At 37.1% G+C, this 22,231-nt stretch overlaps 1 pseudogene; it reads left to right on the top strand.

Annotated features, from left to right (window-relative positions):
• LOC123457477 overlaps positions 1 to 17,225 on the top strand; it is a 32,243-nt pseudogene extending 15,018 nt beyond the window's left edge.
• Positions 17,226 to 22,231: the final 5,006 nt, after the last annotated feature.

Consider the following 22,231-nt stretch of genomic DNA (forward strand, 5'->3'; position numbering starts at 1 on the left):
CTAAACAATCTTAAGTATTGTTCTATTGTGAGCATACATGCAGTGTTACCCATTTTCTGAGAAGCACGTCTCGCACCATTGACCACAACATTATATGAACAGAAACTAGGGCAAAAGGTGCAAGGTGAATAACAGGTTACTTATTTCTTATACCCCAAGGACTGTCATGCCCCAAGGACTGTCATGCCCCAAGGAGTGTCATGCCCCAAGGACTGTCATGCCCCAAGGACTGTCCCAAACCATCTTTTCTCCACTTATTAAATCATTTATATAATCCTCATATTCATTATAAAAGTGTTTCCATCCAAAAGACCACCAATATTTTAAGGCTGGTGTAATACTTTCCTGAAATTCTCTTCTTTCTTGTTTATTGTATAAACACCAAGGCTTACGCTTCCTTGCTAAGCGTTCCATAAATGGAAGAGAATGCCATAGCCTCCTTTTTCCTTCATAATTCACCCATCTATTACCAAATTCATCATATCCTCCCTCATAGGGGAGTGGATCTAAGTAGTTTCCAGCTCTAGGAGTCCACTTCGGTGGTGTCCACCATCTGCCCTTGATCAAGTACTGAACCTATCCCCCAGGAAGTTTCCTGGTGGGAATGCCTAAGTTTTGCAACTCCTTTTCTGCAGAACTGTCATGCTTCTTATGAACATTACCGATCAACATTTCTACTTTCATTTTCTCAGGCTCAGTATCGTTCTCAAATATCATAAGCTGTTTTTGCTCTACACCATCAAAAAATTGTCCTAAAGTTAATTTTTTATTCTTAGTAGAATTATACATTCCCTCCATTGCCCTAATTATAGGAGGGGCACATTCAATGCTCAGATTGTTCCTTGTACTCTGATTGCGTGCATGATTACTAGTAAGCGTTGAATTAGCTGTTCTTAGACAAACAACTAGAAGGAAGCAGGAAAGAAACAGAGCGCAGAAAACAGCCCATTGGCGCCAGCAATCGGGTCTTCATGACTTCATGGGCAGCAGGAACCATTACAGTAACTGACTGCCAAGGGGTCACCGGGGGCATCCCTCCGAGGAGTGCTGGCCCTCTGTCCTCAGCTCTCTTCCAGTGTAGAGGCATCTTTGCTACACAGGCGAGGTCGCCGTGGACGTAGCATCTTCCCTGCATTTCTTATACTGCACAATACCAGATAGGGCTCCAATTTGTTAATCCAGGGGGAATAAGGCGGGCTTTGAAGAACAGGACACTCCTTGAGCCCTCAGACCCCTCCCAAAGAGTCTACATTCTTCCTGTTGCCCCATTGTATGTCAGATGGCCCAGTCTCAGAGGTTGTAATTTCAGTAGCAGCTGAATGGAAAGCAGTTTACCCAAAGATTTTTCTTTCTGTGCCATATCCCTCTGCTCACACCAGTTAATTTCTATGCAAAGCAACCCTCCACAACTTCTCAGGACATGGGCATAACAGCAAGCCTCACACAAACTGCTAGTCCAGTCCAAGTAAAGCTCTTTATTACCCTCATAACTTAGCTTCACAGTCCATAGTTCTTACTGCATTCAGGTCATTCAACTCTGACCAGAACAGTCCATCAAGATGTACTTACAGCACTGCAAGGCATCTCTTAGGCCAAGGTTTCAAATCCTTCCACATCCCTCTTGAAAATCAGCTCCAAAAGGCCAAATCCACACAATCATGTGTCTAGCAGCAATCACGTTTTCATGATGGTAGCCAATCTGACAGGAGTGAGATAGAATCTTAATGTAGTTTTATTCTGCATTTCCCTGATGACTAGGGATGTAGAATATTTTTTAGATGCTTATATGCCATTCGTCCTTCTTCTCTTGAGGACTCTTTATTTAGTTCCATAGCCCATTTTTAATTGGCTTGTGTGATTTCTTATTTAATTTTTTGAGTTCTTTGTATATCCTCAATATTAAGCCGCTTTCGATGATAGCTGGCAAAGATTTTTTTTCCAGTTCTGTAGGTGGCCTCTTTGCTTTATTCACAGTGTCCTTTGCTGTGCAAAATCTTTGTAATTCATGGGGTCCCAATGGTGGATCTGCAGTTTTATTGCCTGGGAAACTTGGGTTATATTCAACAGGTCTTTGCCAAGACCAAGTTGTTTAAGGTTTTCCCCTACTTTTTCCTCTAGCTGTTTCAGAGTTTCAGGTTTGAAGTTAAGGTCTTTACTCCATTAGGACTTAATTCTTATGCATGAAGAGAGAGAAGAATCTATTTGCATCCTTCTACAGATACATACCCAGTTTCCTCCATTTGTTGAAGAGGCTGTCTTTTCTCCAATGGGGATTTTTGGCATTTTTGTCAAATACAGGTGGCTATAGCTACCTGGACTTACACCTGGCTCTTCTGTTCTGTTCCATTGATCAACATCTCTGCTTTTGTGCCAGTATCTTGCTGTTTTGTTACTATGGCTCCATAGCATAGATTAAAATTGGGTATGGTGATACCAACAGCCTTTTTTTTTTTTTTTTTTTTTCCCCAGTATTGTTTTAGATATTCAAGATTTCTTTGTAGTTCTAAATGAGTTTTTGGATTTTTTTTTTCTATTTTCATGATGAATTCTTTTGGAATTTTGATGGGGATTGCATTAAATTTGTAGGTTGCTTTTGATAAGATTGTCATTTGAACAATATTGATTCTTCTGATCCAAGAACAAGGGATGTTTTTCCACTTCCTTGTGTTTTCTGCAATTTCTCACTTGAGTGTTTTAAAATTTTTATTGTAGAGATCCTTCACTTCCTTGGTTAGGTTTATTTCAAGGTACTTTTTTTTTTTTTTTTGGACACAATGGTGAATGGGAGCGATTGTCTGATTTCATCCTCTGTGTGTTTGTTGTTAGCATATAGGAAGGCTACTGATTTCTGTGTATTTATTTTATATCCTGCTACCTAGCTATAGGCATTTGTAAGCTCTAACAGCTTGCTGGTAAAGTCTTTAGAGTATTTTATGTGTAGAATCATGTCATCTGCAAATAATGGTCTATAATTTTCTTCTTTTGTTCTGTCTTTGCCTGGTTTTGGTGTCAGGGTGATGCTGGTTTCATAGAAAGAGTTTGGGAGGATTGCTTTTTTTCCTATTTAATGGAAAAGTTTAAGAAACAATTGTGTTAGTTCTTCCCTAAATTTGCTAAAAGTCTGCTAAAATTCACCAGGTAGTCAATCTCGGCATGGATTGTTTTAGTTGGGAGATTTTTGATAACTGCTTGGATCTCCATACTCATTATAGGTCTACTTAAGTGATTAATCTCATCTTTATTTAATTTAGGTAGGTCATATAAATCAAGGAAATCATTCATTTCTTTCAGAATTCATAATTCTGTATATGTTTTTATAGTATGTCTCTATGATTGTTTTTTAATTTCTCTGGTATCTGTTGTGATACTGCCTTTTTCATCTCTAATTTCATTAATTTGTCTCTCTTCTCTCTTTCTTTTGGTCAGATTTGCTAAGGGTTTATCAATCTTGTGTATCCTTTCAAAGAACTAACTCTTTGGTTCATTGAATCTTTGAATTGCTTTTTTGTTTGTTTGTTTCTATGTCATTAATTTATTTATTTCATAAAAATATACTATTTTATTTGCAAATTGAAAAATTAAAAGGCCAGAACTGAGCTACTCAGATCCCCATAATCCAAACTGCTGTGTGAACAGAAATTTGTGTCAGCTAGTTTTGCTTGTAGGCAACACACTGGGCAAATTTCTTTGATCTGGTATCAAAGAAAAACTGTCTTGTTCAGTCATATTGGTTGAGCTCCAGCATAGGGTTATGGCAAGTTTCCTCTTACATAGACAAATAGTTATACTGGAAACATTGTTCTGGATGATTACTTTGCATATATATATATATATATATATATATATATATATATATATATATATATATATGTAAAATTCATAGCTCTGCTCTCCATCATATCCCTTCCCTCTGTCCATTAACCTCTCTTTTAATTTGATGTCATCATCTTTTTCTCCTATTATGAGGGCCTTGTGTGGGTATTTCTAGACACTGTGAGGTCTTAGATATCGAAGCCAAATTCTGTCTGGACAGATATGTGTAGGGAGTGGTACCCTTCCTTTGGATCTTACATTCTTTCCACCACCTCTTCCTCAGTGGACCCAGAGCCTTGGAGGGTGTGAAATATTTCAGTGCTGGACACTCCTCCAGCCCTTCTTCTCTGCACTCTGTTGCTTTTGGGACATCCCAGTGGTCATCGCCATCTGAAAAGAGAAACTTCTCTAACCAGAAGTGACAGTAACATTAATATATGAATATGAACATTCAGAGTAGTCATTTCAGGGCAATTTGGTAAGAGTACTATATGCATTTATCCAGACAAGAGCAGGCTTTATATCCCTGAGTCTCATGACCTCTCCTGCCATAGGCTTTTGATTAGGTTTTTAGTACCAGGCACGTATTCCCTCCCACAGAGTGGGCCTTCAGTCCAATTAGAGAGCAGTTGGTTTCCCCCAGAGCAGACATGCCACTATTGCACTCATTCAGGCCTTTGTCCTGTCTGGCCAAACTTGAAGTTTCAAGTGTCCACTGTTTGCACCACTGATGATTTCTGTCTCCCATAAGACTGCATACAGTGCAGCCTTTTCTAGCTTTCAGTTGTCTGGGCTACAAGGAGAAGGTTTTCTGCTCAGCACCACCTTGATTTCTCAGTGACTTTGCTGCTCAGGCATGTGATGTCTTCAGCAATAGGGTGTTACCATCTCTTTCTCATGGGAAACAAAGTGCCTTGGCAATAGCCTGTACTGTTTTCTAGGCAACATAGACCTCCCTGGCCAATGACTCACTGGGTGGTATCCCATCCCAGGCACTGAAAACTTTCACATAACAATCTATGGCTTATTGATGTGCCATTATTTTTAAAAATTAGATTTTCATATGTCATATTCAGAATATCTTGAATTTTGATTTACTCTCCCCTCCCATCTTTTCTTTATACAATCTCTTCCCCTGACCTCACTTCGGCCTTTCCCCTCCCTGTGATCTGATCTTCTACTTACATATATACAATACCATCTTCTTAAGACCTTTGCTCTCCTTCTTTTCGACCATAAAACCTACAAGCTCACATGGAGTTATCAGGTCATCTGGGAAACAGATTTAAGCCCCTCTGAACAGGAATTAGTAGGAAATCAGATAAATTTTTGTTGTTGTTTACTAATTGCCTGTTGAGAGGGAAGTAAAGCTGTTCCCCAGCTTTAAGTTTTATGGCTGTAAGGTTGTAAGTTTTATGGTCCACAAGAATTTTTCCATGATGGTCAGTGGTTCATAAATCCTTCAGTTATGTTGAAGTGTTATGACATGGTGGTAAGGAGTATTCTAAGCCATTGTTCCTCCAAAGAGACTGGTTGATTCATTCATGGCCCCATGGAGTAAATAAAGGAAGAAATACCAGTAAAGGTAAATAAGCAGAAATGGATCTTCAGAAGACTTGAGAGGAAAATAAAATACTATCAAGAATCAGCCACACTAGGGAGGATGAGAACAGGGAAATTTTTCTACAAAATTTACAACTGGGAAGTATGTGTTTCAGAGATTCTTTTTCCTTTTAGTGTAGTTTCCTTTTGTCCTGATGAAACATAAAAATGTTTTACTTACACAGATACATGGACAAAAGTCATCTTGGATCTGCCAATTATGGTACCTTTCTTTGGTATTTGGTATTGAATTATTTAAAATGGACCAATAATCCTAACTGGTTATGCATATTAGAAAACCATAGGAATTATAACCCAGAGAAACAGATGTTTCAGTTAGTCACAAAGATGCCTGTTTACATGCAGAAAGACAGTGAATTGATTATTCTGTGGGGCACATATTCCCAAAGATTAATATGCTCTTGACAGACAGCAATCAATTCTCCTTAACTGCTGAATTTGAAGTTCTGATAATACAAGTGTAGTGCTCAGGAACTTCAGTTTCTGTTCATTTTGTATGCTGAATTGGCACAGTTTACTCTTCAGAAAAATGGTACAAATCAGAGCCACCAAGAAGATAATTCCCTGGATTATATTATGTTTATTAGCCCCCAAACCCTGGCTCTGACCTTATAAAACCTTTCTTTATGTGGAAAGACATTTACAAGTGACATATAACCAATATAATGTCATTTTGACATTATAACCAATGTCAAAATGACAGTTGCAGGTGAGAAAAACAAGTTTTGTCTATAAAAAGAGACATTAACTTAGAAAAAAAGTTAATTAAAATTAAGTGACTAATAATTAAAAGCATTTCATTTACTTAGTATAGGCAAAAGATTTGGAGACATGAAAGGTTTTCAAACTAAAACAAAAGATTTGATGATTTTTGTCATTTTATATTACCACAAAATTATGAGCTTTGTCTCATTCAACCTATTATTTTCTGTTGAAATGATTTTCCCTACTAAATGAAGTTTTATCTAAAATGAATGATAAGAAATCAAAACAATGCATGCATACAGAGGAATTGATGAATTATATCAAAACAGCAAGTGTGTTCATTGGGAAAACATAGAAGTTTAACATCCAGGCACAACTCTAAATGGGCATTGTTGAAGGCTTCCCTAAAAAAAAAAAAAAAAAAAAAAAAAAGGAAAAAAAAAGGGATAATAATATTTTAAAGGAAGAAATCTTGTGAACAAAATAACATACAATTAGGGATTAATTAATTAAATGTTAATCTGAAGTTCCGTTTGAAAATGACTTTTATGAACATCAATAGAAGTATAGCAGTATCTAACAGTAAAATTAGATTTGCTAACACTTGAATTTTGGTTATGGGAATTTAGTATTTCCTAATTAACAATACCCTCTAATAACGTAATTTTAACCAGTTCAATATCGCTTAACATAGAGGTATATGGGACCAGTCCTGTGGTTTGAAGAAAATATTTCTTTTTAATGTTAATAAAGTTAGGTCAATCTTTGTTAGCCTTTGAGCCTAATTGATATCACTATATCATCCCCTTTAAGAGTTAGAACCATGATAATTTGGAGAATGGATGCTTATTCAATTACACTTTTCTACACTGGAAATTGATAATAAGGAGTTATAAAATCTGTACTCTAATTGGCTAGGACTTGAACAAATAACAGGAAACCCAGAAAGTCAATTATAGTTAAAAATAACTTTTACATTGTTATGTCATGGCATTAGGATTTTAGCTTTGCAGCATAAAATATATAAACCTGTAAGGTAATATGTAATGTGTCCTGATAGCAAAATTTACACATTGATCTGATTCTAAAGAATGTTTCGAGAGTGTCTGATAAATGTTAATATATAATGTACAATTATTGTGTTACAGAGGTCAATGATTATAACAAGAAAAATAATATGCTGACTTTGGTAAACTGGTGGAAATAAAGTATACAGAGTACTGCTTCAGAAAATAACATTTAAATTAAGCTTGATAAAAGACCAATATACATAAATGTAGCTTAATATTTGGAGACATTTATAATTTTGATAGAAAGATAACAGATATTAAAAGTTGTTTGTGAGGATGATTAAATGATAACACCTTGGGCTGGAGGAATGTCTTAGTGGGTAAGTATGAAAATTTGAAAGAAGTGGATGATTTTGTTGATTCATATGACCTACAAAAATTAAATCAAGATAAAACAATGAAATAGACATACCACAAGTACAAATAGCTAAGCAGTTATATAGTCTCTGAACTACAAAAAGTCCAGGCCCAGATGGATTCACCTTCATGGAAGAACTAACACTAATGCTTCTCAATCTTTTTCATAAAATAGCACATGAAGTAATTCTACCAACTCCTTCTATGAAGCCAAGCATCATCCTGATATCAAAACCAGACAATGACAGAAGAAAAGGGTAAATTATAGACCAATCTTCCTCATAAATAGAGATGAAAAAAATTCTCAACAAAACATTGGCAAACAGAATACAAGAATATATCAAAAATACCATTCACGATAACTGTGATGGTTTGATTCAGATGTCCCCCATAAACTTGGGTGTTCTGTAGCTCGGTTCCCAGCTAATGAAGATGTGGGAATTAATACCTCCTGGAGAGAGTGTATTGTTGGGGGCAAGCTTATTTTTAACCATCCCTGCATCCCTGCGGTAAAGCCTACTTGATCAAGATGGATAATACTTTGATGTGTTGTTGAATTCAGTTTGCAAGGACTTTGTTCAGGATCTTTGCATCTAAGTTCATTAGGAATATAGGCCTGTAGTTTTCTTTTCTTGTTGCGTGTGCATCTGGTTTTGGTATTAGGGTGATCCTAGCTTCATAAATGGAGTTGGTGAGGATTCCCTGGCATTCAATTATGCAGAACAGTTGGAGAAAAAAATTGTTTTCAGTTGATCTATGAAGGTTTGATAGAATTCAGCTGAGAAGCCATCTGGTTCTGGTCTTCTATTTTGGGGGAAGTTTTTGAATAACTTTTCAATCTCTATGGATATAATAGGTTTGTTTAGGAGACTAATCTGTTCTGAGTTCAGTTTGAGTAGATGGTATATGTGTAGGAATTCATTCATTTCTTCCAGATTATCTAACTTTGTGGAGTAAGGATTTTTGTGAGTATTCCCTGAAGATTCTTCCAATTACTTTGATGTCTGTTGTGATCTCTCATGTCTCCTTTTTCATTTCTGATTTTGTTAATTTGAGACCTGGAGACTTTTTTTTTTTTTTTTTTTTGATCAATGTGGCCAGGTGTTTATCAGTGCAGTTTATTTTTTTTCAAAGAACCAGCTCTTCATTTGATTTTTTTTTATTGTTTCCTTAGTTAGTTTCCAATTCATTAATTTCTGCTCTGATCTTGGGCATTTATTTCTGTCTGAAGTTCTTTAGGTTGGATTCTTCTTATTTTTCTAGTGCTTTTAGGTGGACAGTCAGGATATTGTTTTGGGATCTCTCTGTCTTTGTAATAAAAGGATTTAAGGGTATGAATTTTACCCTTATGACTACCATCAATGTGTTACATCACATTTTGTAGGCTGTGTTTTCATTATCATTCAATTCCTAGAACTGTACAATTTCTTTTTGGTTTCTTCTATGACCTATTCATTGTTTAAATGTGTGTTTTTTTAGTCTCTCACAACTGGTGGAGTTATTGATGTGTCTCTTGTTGTTAATTTCTATCTTTATACATGGTGATGTGACATGATACAAGAATTTACTTCAATATTCCCGAATTTATGAAGGCATACTTTTTGGCCTAATATGAGGTCAATTTTGAAAAAGGTTCTATGGGCTGCTGAAAAGAACGTTCTGTAGAGTTTGCATGGAAAGTTCCATTAGGTCTACTTGATCTATGATGTTGTTAAGTTCTATTATTTCCCTGTTTATATCTGCTTGGATGATCTGTGTTTAACAATAGTGAAGTACTGAAGTCTCTGATGGTGTTCGTGTTTATTTCTGTTTTATTGTTGAGCAGATTTTGCTTTATAAACTGTGGTACCCCTGTGTTTGGTGCATATATATGTATGAATGTGATATGTTCGTGTTGGATCATGCCCTTGATGACTAAGAAGTGGCCTTCTTTGTCGTTTTTGATTATTATTGCTTTGAAGTCTATTTTATCAGATATTAATATAGAAACACTCACTTTTTTATTTCCATTTGCTTCGTATATCATTTCACAACCCTTCACCATGAGGAGGTGTCTATCTTTAGTGGTGAGGTGAGTTTTTTGAAGACAGCAGATAGAAAGGTCCATGTACCAATTACTTCCATAACTGGAAAGAGCAGCAGTTTAACATTATTTTTCTAGGGCAAGAATCATATCTTAAGTATCAATATATACATAAGCAATGAATTTACTTAAAAAAAAACCTTGACAGAGACTGATTATACATAGCTTAAGAATAAAGTCAAATATGGTAATTGTTGAGTTAACCTAGCCTGATTCTAATATACCTCAGAGACATTATTACAAATGCAAAGTAATTTTGAACTGTTTTGTGGCTGAAAGAAACATTTATGGCTGTTATATTAAGCTAAGACAAACTATAGTAACACTGTTTGTATATAGCAGTTTTCTCTAGGATATGGGGAGCTTTTTCAGTTTCCTAAGAACAAAGACACAATGACCATATCACCATTTTATGACTTAGATTATAACCTCAATGATAATAATTTAGCAAAAGCACCATGAACAAGACAGGAATCATCTTAAAATTACAGTGTTTTAGCTAGGTGTTTTGGTGCATGCCTTTAATTACAGCATTTGGGAGGCATAGTTAGGACCAGTGTGAGATTGTGGCCAGCCTGGGACTACAGAGTGAGCTCCAGGTCAGCCTGAGCTGTTTGTTGTGGGAGATCTAGTTGGTCTCTCTGATCAACAGTTCATTGTGGATATAGACCACATCCTGGTACAGGGAATTACAGGCTAGCACCAAGAAAAAAGAGAAAGCCAGAGAAGAAAAAGAAACAGAAGAAATTTGAGGTTAGGTTTCATCTCACTCTCTCTGGGCCCCTTAGAGTCAGAAGATCGCTTTAAGGCAACTTGAAGGCTCCACCTTTTAGGCTGATTTCCAGGATATAGTATCCTCTAGGACCAGTTCAATTTGTGTAGCACCAGTTCAATTTCCGTTCAGATTTTGTGTTCCCCCACTCCCACCTTTTCCCTTTTCCAGAACCCTATCCTCCCTGATGTCCAAGCATCAAGGTGCTATTCAGTTATGTCAGAAACTTGGACTGACACAGGCTAGGAACTGCAGATAAGTGAGATTGTACAATGATTGTCTTACTGTGATTGTGTGAGTTCTCTTAAAATGATCTGTTCCAAGTTCATCCATTTTTCTAAAATTTTTAATATGTCATTTCTTCTTTCTGTGGAGAAGAATTCCATTGTGTAAGTATACCACATGTTGGTTATCCATTCTTCCAATGACGGGCACCTGGGTGGATTCCAGTTTTTAGCTAATATCAATTCAACAGCTGTAAACATGGTTGAGCAAATATTTCTGAACAGAGATTTGGAGGTTTTAGTGTAAATACCCAGTAAGGGAATAAAAGGGTCTGCTGATAACTCTATATTCATCCTTTTGAGGAGTCTCCAAATTGATTTCAACAGTGGTTGTACCAGCTTACATTCTCACAGTGAGTGAGGATTCCTATTGCTCCACAGCCTTGCCAACCTTTGTTTTCATTTGATTTTTTAATGTTTGCTATCCTTACTACGGTAAGGTGGAATTTCACAGTTTTTTTTTTTTTAATTTGCACTTCTTTAATGAAAAGGGATGTTGAACATTTTCTAAAACGTATGTTAGCCATTTGTAATTGTAACCTCTGAGAACTCCCTATTTAGTTCTCTGCCCCACTTTTAGAGTGGGTTGTTTGATTTTTTAATTGTTTCATTTTTTGAGTTCTTTGTAGATTCTAGATATTAGGCAGTCTTATAGCTGACAAAGATTTTCTACCATTCTTGGGTAATCTGTTGGCTCTGCTTATGGTATATTTCTCTGTGCAACAGTTTTTAGCTTCATAAGATCCCATAGATTTAATGCTCCTTTAATTTCCTAGGATGTTGGGGTTTTGTTCAGGAGGTCTTTTACCAGTCCTATATTGTGGAGAGTGCCTTCTATTTTTTCTTCCAGTACATGAAGCATTTCAGGTCTTATATTGAGGTCTTTAGTCCATTTGATTTTTGTGTATGGCAAAATTAATGGGTCTAATTTTATTTTTCTACATATGTTCATCCAATTTGTCAATCACCATTTGTTGAAAATACTTTCTTTTCTTCACTCTACATTATTGGTAGCTTTGTCAAAGATCAAGCAGCTGTTGTTGCTTGCCCTAAATTCTGATTCTTCAATTTTCTTCCATTGGTCTATGTTTCTGTTTTTCTTCTAGTACCAGGCTGTTTTTGTCACTATGGCTTTGTAATATATCTTTAGATCAGGTATGGTGATACAACCAGAGGTGTTACTTCTGTTTATTATATGCTTGGTTATGTGAGGCCTTCTACCATTTCATATGAATTTTGACATCATTTTTTTCAATCACAGTGAAGAATGATTCTGGTATTTTTATTGTTGTTGTGTTAAATCTGTATATTGCTTGTGGTAGAATTGTCATTTTCACAATATTAATTCTGCCTATCCAGGAACATGGGAGGCCCTTACATCTTCTTAAGTCTTCCTCTACTTCTTTCTTGATTGTTTTTATATTTTCATTATATAGTTCCATCATATCATTTGTTAGTGTTATTCCAAGGTATTTCATTTTTTTTGATTGCTATTGAAAATGGAACAGCCTCACTGATTTCTTTCTCTATATATTTGTCCTTTGTATATAGAAAAGCTACTGATTTTTGTACATTGCTTTTGTATCCTGCCATGTTGCTGAAGGAATTTATCACCTGTAGAAATTTTTGGATGGAGACTTATATATAGAATCATGCCAACTGAAAATAGGGCTAACCTGACTTCTTCCTTTCCAATTTGAATCCCTTTTATTTCCTTCTCCTGTCTTATTGTTTGGGCTAGTACTTCTAGTACTATGGTGAAGAGCAGTAGTAAGTGGGCACCCCTCTTTTGTTTCCAATCGGAGTGGGAACTCCTTGAGTTTTTCTCCATTAAGAATTATTTGGGCTTTAGGAGCTTTATATATAACTTTTATTGTGTTGAGATATAAACCCTCCATGACTATTCTTTCCAGTTTTTGATCATGAGTGGTGTGGTATTTTGTCAAAGGCCTTCTCTGCATCACTTGAGATGATCCGGTGGTTCTTATGATTGAGTTTGTTTATATGGTGTATTATGTTGACTGATTGCCATATGTTAAACCATCCCTGCATACTAAGATGAAGCCTACGTGGTCAAGGTGGATAATTCTTTTGATGTGTTGTTGAATTCAGTGTGCAGGGATTTTGTTCAGGATATTTTCATCTTAAGTTCATTAGGGATATAGGCCTATAGTTTTCTGTCCTTGCTGCTTCTCTGTCTGGTTTTGGTGTTAGGGTGACCTTATCTTCATAATAGGACTCAGAGAAGATTCCCTGGTCTCCAATTATGTTAAATAATCTGAGAAAAATTGGCATCAATTCTTCTATGAAGATATGATAGAATTCAGCTGAGAAGACGTCCTGTCAGGGACTTTTCTTTTTGGGGATGTTTGTGATTACCTTTTCAATCTCCATGGATGTGATAGGTTTGTTTAGGAGACTAATCTGCTGAGTTTAGTTTTGGTAGTTGGTATGTGTCTAAGAATTCATCCATTTCTTCCAGATTATTTAATTTGTGTAGTAGAGATTTTGGAAACATTCCCTGATGATTCTTTCAGTTTCATTTATGTGTGTAGTGATCTCTCCTTATTCATTTCTGATGTTTTAATTTGAGACTTCTCTCTTTTTTTGCTTGATCACCTTGGCCAGGGGTTTGTCAATCTTCTTCATTTTTCCAAATAACAAGCTCTTTGCTTCCTTAGTTTTTAAAATTGTTTCTGAGTTTCCAATTCATTAAGTTCTGCTTTAATCTTGCCTATTTCTTTCCATATGGAACTCTTTTTGTTGGATAATTCTTGTTTTTCAGAGCCTTTAGGTGTACAGTCAGTTTATTGATTTTTGATCACTCTGTCTTTGTATTGAAGGCATTTAGGGCTATGAATTTTTTCTTTATGAATGCCTTCATTAAGTCCCCTAAGTTTTGGTAGGTTGTGTTTTCATTATCATTCAAATTTAGCATTTTTACAATTTCTTTTTTGATTTCTGCCATGACTCATTCATTGTTTAAAATTGTGTTGTTTAGTCTCCAGGAGTTGGTGGAGTTCTTGATTTGTCTCTTGTTGTTAAATTATAGCTTTAAAGCATTGTGATCTGACATGATGGATGAAGTTACTTCAAATTTCCTGACTTTATGAAGGCATGTTTTATGGCTTAATATATGGTCAATTTTGGTGATGGTTCCATGGGTTTCTGAGAAGAGTATGTATTCTATAGAGTTGGGGTGAAAAGTTCTGTAGATATCTGTTAGGTCTAGTTGATCTATGATTTGTTTTTTATGTCCATTGCTTGGAATATCATTTCCCAACATTCCCCTGAGGAGCTGTTTATCATTGTGGTGAGGTGGGTTTCTTGAGGACAGCAGATAAAAGGTCTTTTTGATACATCCTAATAGCATGGGTGAGATAAGACAATTAATATTTAAGGTTATTACTGCAGGGTTTGAATTAATCCCTGCCATGATAAGGCATTTTATGGGGTCGGTTGCTTACTTGTGTTATGTACTATTTTGAGCATGGTTAATTGTGGTTATTGTAATCTTCTTCTTGTTGGCTCTTGAGATTGGTTGTTTGACTATATTGTATGTAGTATTCCCTTAAGTATTCTCTGAAGGTTTGGCTTTGTGTTCATATAATTATAGAGTTGAAATTTTTCATGGAAAGTTTTTCTTTCACCATATATTATGAGGGTTACTTTTGCGGGGTAAAGTAGATTGGGTTTGAAGCCATAGTTTTTCAGACTTTGAACTGTTTTGCTCCAGGTCCTTCTGGCTTTCAGGGTTTCTATTGAGAAATCTGATGTGATTCTAGTGGGATAGCCTTTGTCTGTTTTTATCTAATTTACCTTTACCCCCATGGGGAACTTAGCAGGACAGCATAATCCTGCCCCCACTTTTTTCCCTATAATTCTAAGGATACCTTTGGACTTCCCTAAGAGAAACAAGGCAGATTTCTGAACCTGTCACTTTATAACTGTTTAAGAATAGGAAAATCTTGCAATGTTTTTTCTTGCCTATGATTTTAATTACTTCCAGCATTCCTTCAGGAGGACACTGAACAGTAAAAATTGGCTATGCAGTCTAGTATAGTTGGCTTGGTAGAGAACATCCCCCACAATGAATGTGTGTTCTCTGGAGAGTTGGTGTAATGATCAGTAAATGTCTGTTACATCAATTTCATACTTGGCCTTTAGATTCATGGTTTTTTGCTTTTAATTTAGACCATTTTTTTATTGATTACAGAAATGTATTAAAATAACCCACTATTATATTTTGGGATTTGTTTTTTAGTTTGTATCTTATAGATTTTTTTGTCAAAGGTGGTGTGTGACTTTATAGTGAATTGATGGCTTTGTTTGTAATGTCTTCTTGTTGAGTTGTTTCCTTTTTGAGTACAATAGGGCATTTTTAAATCTATTTTGATTGCTTATATACAATTATTTTTTCAAATATTGCTAGAGCCTCACCAGCTTGTTTTCTATTTCCATTTGTTTGAAATATCTTTATCCTTTCACCCTATGTTGGTATGTGTCCTTAATGGTACTGGGGGTTTCTTGTACACAGCACATGAATGGTTCCAGTTTTCTGTCTCAGCCTGTTAACTTGTGCCTTTTGGGGAAGCCAGAGTTGAGTTCACTGGTGTTTAAATATACGGATGGACACATAATCCTGAGAAACCAGGCCCCATCAGATGCTGTATTAACTACCACTCTAATTCAATCTTCCAGAAGTTTTGAGGGTCTGTGTTGTCACATTCCTTTAATCTCAGCGCTCATGAGACAAAGGTATGCCATGAGTTCAAGGCCACCCTGAAACAACATAGAGAATTCCAGGTCAGCTTGGGCTAGACTGAGACCCCACTTCCCCCCGCCACAGCACCGTGGTTTGAGGGCGGGAGGCCGGGGGAGGGTAGCGGAGCCGGGGCGCTGCCATGGCTGCTGTAGGCGCCAGCGAGCGAGAGCGGGTGGTGGGCGAGCGCTGTGGCTGCGGCTGGTGTTGAGGGGCGGAGGTGCCCAGAGCAGCTGCACCCCTTACCACGCCGCAAGATCAGCCTCCTCTCCAAGGTGGAGATCCGCTGCGAGGGCATCATCTACACCATCGACCGAGAACTCCACCGTGGCCCTCGCCAAAGCTCTATCCTTCAGCACAGCAGATCATCTGATACCACCACGAGATGAAGTATTTGAGTACATAATATTCCGTGGAAGTGATATTAAATACCTCGCTGTTTGTGAGCCACCAAACCACAGTGTTCTTTGCCTCAGGACCCAGCTATTGCTCAGACTTCACCAGCTTCATCGTCATCTTCATGCCGGTCAGTGAGTTCCTGTGGACCATTCGGCAGGATGCCCAGGTGCAGTCAGTTCAGTGCAAGTACCTGGGTTGGGCAGAAGTTTGGTGCTGTTGGTGTTGCTGGAAGCTCCTTGATGTCCTTTGGAACAGAAATATCAAACAGCAGTGTCCTGTCCCAAAGTAGAGCACTTGGTTCTGCCTTTATGCAGGATACCAGATCTATAAAAACAATTATCTCAGGGTCAATCAAGCCCTCAGTTAGACCCTTTGAGAAAAAGTCCAACCACGGAGCAAGCAGTGCAGACCATCTCCGCCCACTTACCTGCTCCAGCACCTGCTGGGAGAAGGAGCCCTGGGTCCACCAGGCCTTTGCATCTACCAGCCAGAAAGCAATAGAGAATCAAGAGCACAGGCGAGCTGAGGAACACAAAGTCTCAAGGCCAGAAAACATGAATGATCATCTCAGAAATGATAGCAAGAGACAAATAGTTCCAGGTGCTCCTTCAGCACCAAGGAGAGGGCACGGGGGACATCGAGGAGGCAGGGGAAGATTTGGTATTGTCCCAGAGGGTCCAGTGAAATTTGAGAATGACTGACTTTGAACGTGCAAATGCACAATTTAACAAGGAAGAGATCGACAGAGAATTTCATAATAAACTTAAAAGAAGATAAACTTGACAAAGAAGAGAAACCTATAAATGGTGAAGATAAAGGAGACTCAGGAATAGATACACAAAACAGTGAAGGGAATGCTGATGACAAAGATCTACTTGGACCTAATTGCTAGACTAAATCCCTCTTTGATAATATTTCTTGTGATAGTAACAGAGATAGGAGGCCAAGCTGGGCTGAAGAAAGAAGGTTAAACGCTGAAACGTTTGGAATCCCACCTCGTCCAAACCGTGGCCATGGCGGGTACAGAAGCAGAGAAGGTTTTGGGTTCAGTGGTGGCAGAGGGCATGGTGGTGGCCAGGAGGGACCTTCTCTGCCCCTCGAGGTTTCGTGGTGGATTCAGAGGAGGCTGTGGGGGCAGGGAGTTTGCAGATTTTGAATATAGGAAAGACAGCAAAGTTGCTGCATAGTCTACAAACAAGGCTTTGTAAAAGAGGTGGAGTTCTAGCTCTTCCTGGTCCTGGAAATTGATTTCAGCCTTTGTGAAGAATGAAGAAGTGACTTTGCTCTATACTTGTCACCAGCACTGGGTTTTGTCTCTTTGTTTTCTGCTTAATTTCAAAGATACAATGCAGTTACTTTTTTCTTTGGTGGGGGGGCAGGGGGACTCATCCTTAAAAAAAAAAACAAAAAAAAACGAACACTAACTATATTTGCAATAGCAAAAGGTTAAGTAATTTCTTATGTATAGTTACACTTGAGCCGTACTTCAGTGGAACTTGTAAGGATATTTTTCATTACTAAATTGCACTTGGCAATTACTGCAAGTTGCGGATCGGGCAGTGAAACTGTGAGCCACAGAAGGTTGTGTGGTGTGTGTGTGTGTGTGTGTGTGTGTGTGTGTTGTGCATCTGTATCTTTCTCTTTCTATATGGAATCTTATAATATGAGGTAGCTGATTTTGTCAATTAACTAGGGTGCTGGATGGTAGAGAATTTTGTCAGGCAACTATGTACACACAGGTAAATACTGTTTCTTAGACAAAGGTAACTTTTTATATAGTTGCAAAATTCCATTATATTCCATTGCCAAAGAAACATTAAGAACTTTGCATAGCTCTACGAAAAGCAACTAATCTTTAAAGGAATAAACATTTTAAAGTCAGCAAACATACTGTGTCCTTGCAGAAGTTGATATGCTGAGGAGCAGAGTTATGGTGAGTCTTTTTTTTTTTTTTTCCTTAGCTTTCCAGACTTAAGAAATTTTTATTTCTTTTTTATAATGTTTGGAACACAAATGAAGATTTGATACATTTTTCCATTATCTAAAAAGGATAAATTATTCATGCTCACTGTGTAAATTTCTTTTGTAGCAAATGGCGTATCATAGGATTTGTTCAAATAACAGATATTTTGAGTATGTGAATATACATAATCATAAACAAGAAATGTACCTTGCTGTATTTTGCAATAAGCAACCCTCCCCATTTTTTAAGACATTAAACTAGGCATCATTTAACCTTGTCTTCTTGATGAGCCTGGAACTTTGTTGTGATTAACACTGACTGTTTTGTTTGTGTTTCAAGAAGATGGAGAGCAAGCATTCAAAACTGTGAACACCATTAACACAGTCCTTGGGCCTGTGACCCGCAGGTGACTTGGTATATAGTTCATTGCTAATTATAAAATTATAAGAAATCCTTTTGAAATTTAAGCTATAGTAGAAAAATTGGCCACTTTTGGTTTTTCTCAAGGCCATGGAATAAAGGGATCCAAAGATTTAAATATTTTTATCTATTTTGATTTTTGTTAACTTTCTCCTTAAAACACTGAGTAGTGGTAATTATATGGAAAACCACACTGTAGGAGAATTGTGCTGGGCTCCTCCCTGGGCAGGTAGTGCTGTGGAAGAACCAGACTTGCTGGTTCCTCCCAAGGTGTTAAGGAGGAAGATGAGCATATAACGACTCAGAAACCTCTCCTAGCCACCAGAGAAAACCACACTGAGTCGGGAGTCTTTTCAAAGCATGAACTCACAGAAAAAAAAACTCATTTTATTACTATGAGCAGTTGCCTATATAAAGTTGGGGATGAAGGTGGGATTTGGGGGGGGGGGTGAGAGGTAAGGACCAATAGTAAACTGTAACTATTGAAATGCTAATTATAATTGCCACCAGGAGGTGGCAAGCAAGAAGCCATTAGGCATCTTGCTGAGTCCTAGCTGGCCAGAGACAGGTCGCCAAACTTTAGCTAGGCTCAGGAAGTTCCACTAGGCCTCACGCCTGGGCCTTTCAGCACCCAACAGAATTGGACTATTTAAGATGGTTAATATTTTTACTTTTATATCTTCTGTATAGATCTCCAAGGAAATGTTTTGTAATTTGTTTTTGTTATTAGGATCCAGTATTGTGCAGCCATATGTTAGATAATATTGTTTAGTACGATTTGCTTGCATGTCAATAACAAACAGGATCCACAAATCATGACACTGAACACATTGCTGAGGCACTCTGAGCATCAAGGCGAGTGCTGACAGTACTTCTGTAGATGGGGATGTCCTGGGCTGGGTTCAAGAGCTGCTGTAAATGCCACTTCTCCATGCTCCAACAGCATGAGCTCACTCGTTTTCCCAGCCCTCTGGGGCCACTGACGAGGGTGTTTGTTGTCCCAATAGTAACTGGCAGCATGGAGTACCTGCAGTGCACCTGACAGCATTAAAGCAAGGCTTTATTCTAAAACAGAATAAACTCTTCAATAAAAAATAGATTGCAGGGCTGGAGAGATGGCTTAGCGGTTAAGTGCTTGCCTGTGAAGCCTAAAGACCCCGGTTCGAGGGTCGGTTCCCCAGGTCCCACGTTAGCCAGATGCACAAGGGGGCGCACGCGTCTGGAGTTCGTTTGCAGAGGCTGGAAGCCCTGGCGCACCCATTCTCTCTCTCTCTCCCTCTATCTGTCTTTCTGTCTGTCACTCTCAGATAAATAAATAAATAATTTAAAAAATAGATTGCAAAAGTGTTTTTTTTTTTACTTTTACTTAAAACTATTGAATATGTACCTACTATTAGATACGGTTTTCCAAGGTCCTCATACATTTCATCTTGAACTTTACTACTGCCTTTCATTTATATTGGGACACAATGCACTCAAGAGCCTTCATCCTGCCTTTATTCTATAGAAAGAGAACTCTTTGCACATGAAAGGCTTTGGCTTACCCTGTGTCCCCAGGTAATCTAAACACTGCATTACTTCATCCCACCCTTTACTTGCAATGAGCTGAATGTACCTAAGAGTCTTATTTGCACCCTTCATCTCTGTTATGCTGTGAGAATCTCAAAGATTTTAATTTTCAAATTATCTGCAGTATACTGGGTTCTCCTCATAAATTATGGCCCATTGTTGATCTCTGGGGTAATCTACACACCCCAAAACTTCAACCCAACCTTCATCTCCAGTAAATATTATGCATATGTGAAACTTTTCTCAATCATGCTTCTCTGAGGTACTCTGCTTGTTTTCCCCTTTTGGGAGCATACCCTTCATCCAATGTAAGTATGCTGAGAGCAAAAAACAGAAATAAATACATAAGTATGCTAAGAGTGATAAATAACAAAATCCTAAATTAATCCTGGCAAAGTAGTTAAAAATAAAGGAGATGCACTATAGATATAATTCAATTAAGTAGAAATATTGAAGCAAAACTAAATGGAACATTTTGGACATAGAAATATTAGCTAAATAAAATTGTTATTTGAATGTGTACCAGTAGAAAGAATCAAGTAAAGAAGACAATATATGAGGTGAAATAAAGTGAGGGAAAATTAGGAGACTATTCCAGTATGGAGAAACATAAATTAATAAGAATATGAGTGGGAATTTCACAATACTTGAAACCAAATGAAATGACCAAATTTAAAAATCATGTTCATAAAAGATGGTAGTGAATTGTATTCTAAAGTCATAAAAATGAATCCAATGAAATATTAATAGAAAAGTTTTGTAAATTAGATAAGCAGATGCCAATTCATATAGTTAAGGCATTCAGAATGTTAAACAGAAAAGATTAGAAAAGAACTTCCACTCCTGATATGACAACTAGTACACTATCTATAGAACCCAAAGAAAACATATTAAAGCAGCAGGAAAGAACTACAAAGTCATGATTAAAGGCAGGTCTTTCAGAAATCTAAAACAATTTTTAAATAGGAAATTTTAAGTGTAAGTGGGGTTGTGTAAATTTCTAGTTAGTATTTTGAGAAATGCTGGTGTACCTAAATTCAATTCCTGAAACCAATGTAAAAAAAAAAAAAAAAAAAAAAAAAAAAAAACTGCCATGACTAGCTTTTCTAAACTCACCATGCTTACATCACTCCCAGCAACACAGGAGGAGAAGATGAGCAAATTTCCTGGCAACTTGTGATGTGAACACTAGACAACAGTAGCAGAGTGAGAATACAGAGAGAGAATTCCTGTCTCAAAGATGGGTACAGGTGATAACTTCTCCAGAAATTTGTGTTCTGATGTCCACATGGATGTTGTCATGTGTTGACACAGACACACACACACACACACACACACACACACACAAAGAGAATGAGAGAGACAGAGAATATAGAGAGTGGCAGAAGTGTTTAGAATGATGGAAACCGAGATCTTAAAGAAAAGCACTCCCAGCACAGAATAATATACAGAGCAAAGTCAACTATAATTGTTAAAGACAAAGAAATCTTATCTTGATAAAAAATATAACTAACCAAATAATAAACACCAAGCCAAGCCTGGTAGGACACTAAAAGTTATCTGTGAACAGAAAACAAAGAAAAACTTATCCATGAGGCAACAGGGAATAATTAAATTAAAGAATAATTGATAATCAGACAAGGAATAGAAATACCCTAAACTTAAAAATCAACAATGTTTGAAAAATACAAGTCTTTTATAATAAGTATAAATATAAATAGTTTTAATTCCTCTTTCAAAAGAAACACGGTAAAAGCCAGGCATGGTGGTACACGCCTTTAATCCGAGCACTCAGGAGGCAGAGGTAGGAGGATCATCGAGAATTTAATTGAGGCCACCCTGAGACTACATAGTGAATTCCAGGTCAGCCTGAAGCCCTACCTTGGAAAAAAAAAGAAAAAGAAAGAAAAAGAAACACAGTAGGGATTTAGAGATGACTCACTTGTTAAGACATTTATGTGCTAAGCCTAATGATCCAGGTTCAATTAGTAGCCCATTATTCACCTAAATCCAGAAGCAAATATTGGTCCATGTATCAGGAGTTGATGATGGCAGTGGCTAGAAGAGCTGGTGTGTCCATGTCCACTAATATTCATTCCTTTGCTTCTCTCTCCCTCTTTTGATAATTTTTTTAAATGATGTGCAGCAGCTACTTTAATTTCAATGCACGTCCTATCTATTGTCTCCAAAAATTTCTCAGATCCATAAACCATAGATTCTTCCTTTCAATAAGTGCATAGGAAAGCATTTATAAGTACATGGAACTAAATGTTCGGTTCTAAGTTTTGACATCTATAAATCAAAACTAGTCACAAGAAACAAAGGACAAAAGATAAAAATAGAGATGTGTGGGTGTAATTTTGTAAGTGGTTCTGGGAAGGAAGATGGAAGACAGCAAATGTCAGAACATG

The sequence above is a fragment of the Jaculus jaculus genome, unplaced genomic scaffold, assembly GCF_020740685.1.
Source record: "Jaculus jaculus isolate mJacJac1 unplaced genomic scaffold, mJacJac1.mat.Y.cur mat_scaffold_59_1_489403_arrow_ctg1, whole genome shotgun sequence".
Taxonomy (NCBI): domain Eukaryota; kingdom Metazoa; phylum Chordata; class Mammalia; order Rodentia; family Dipodidae; genus Jaculus; species Jaculus jaculus.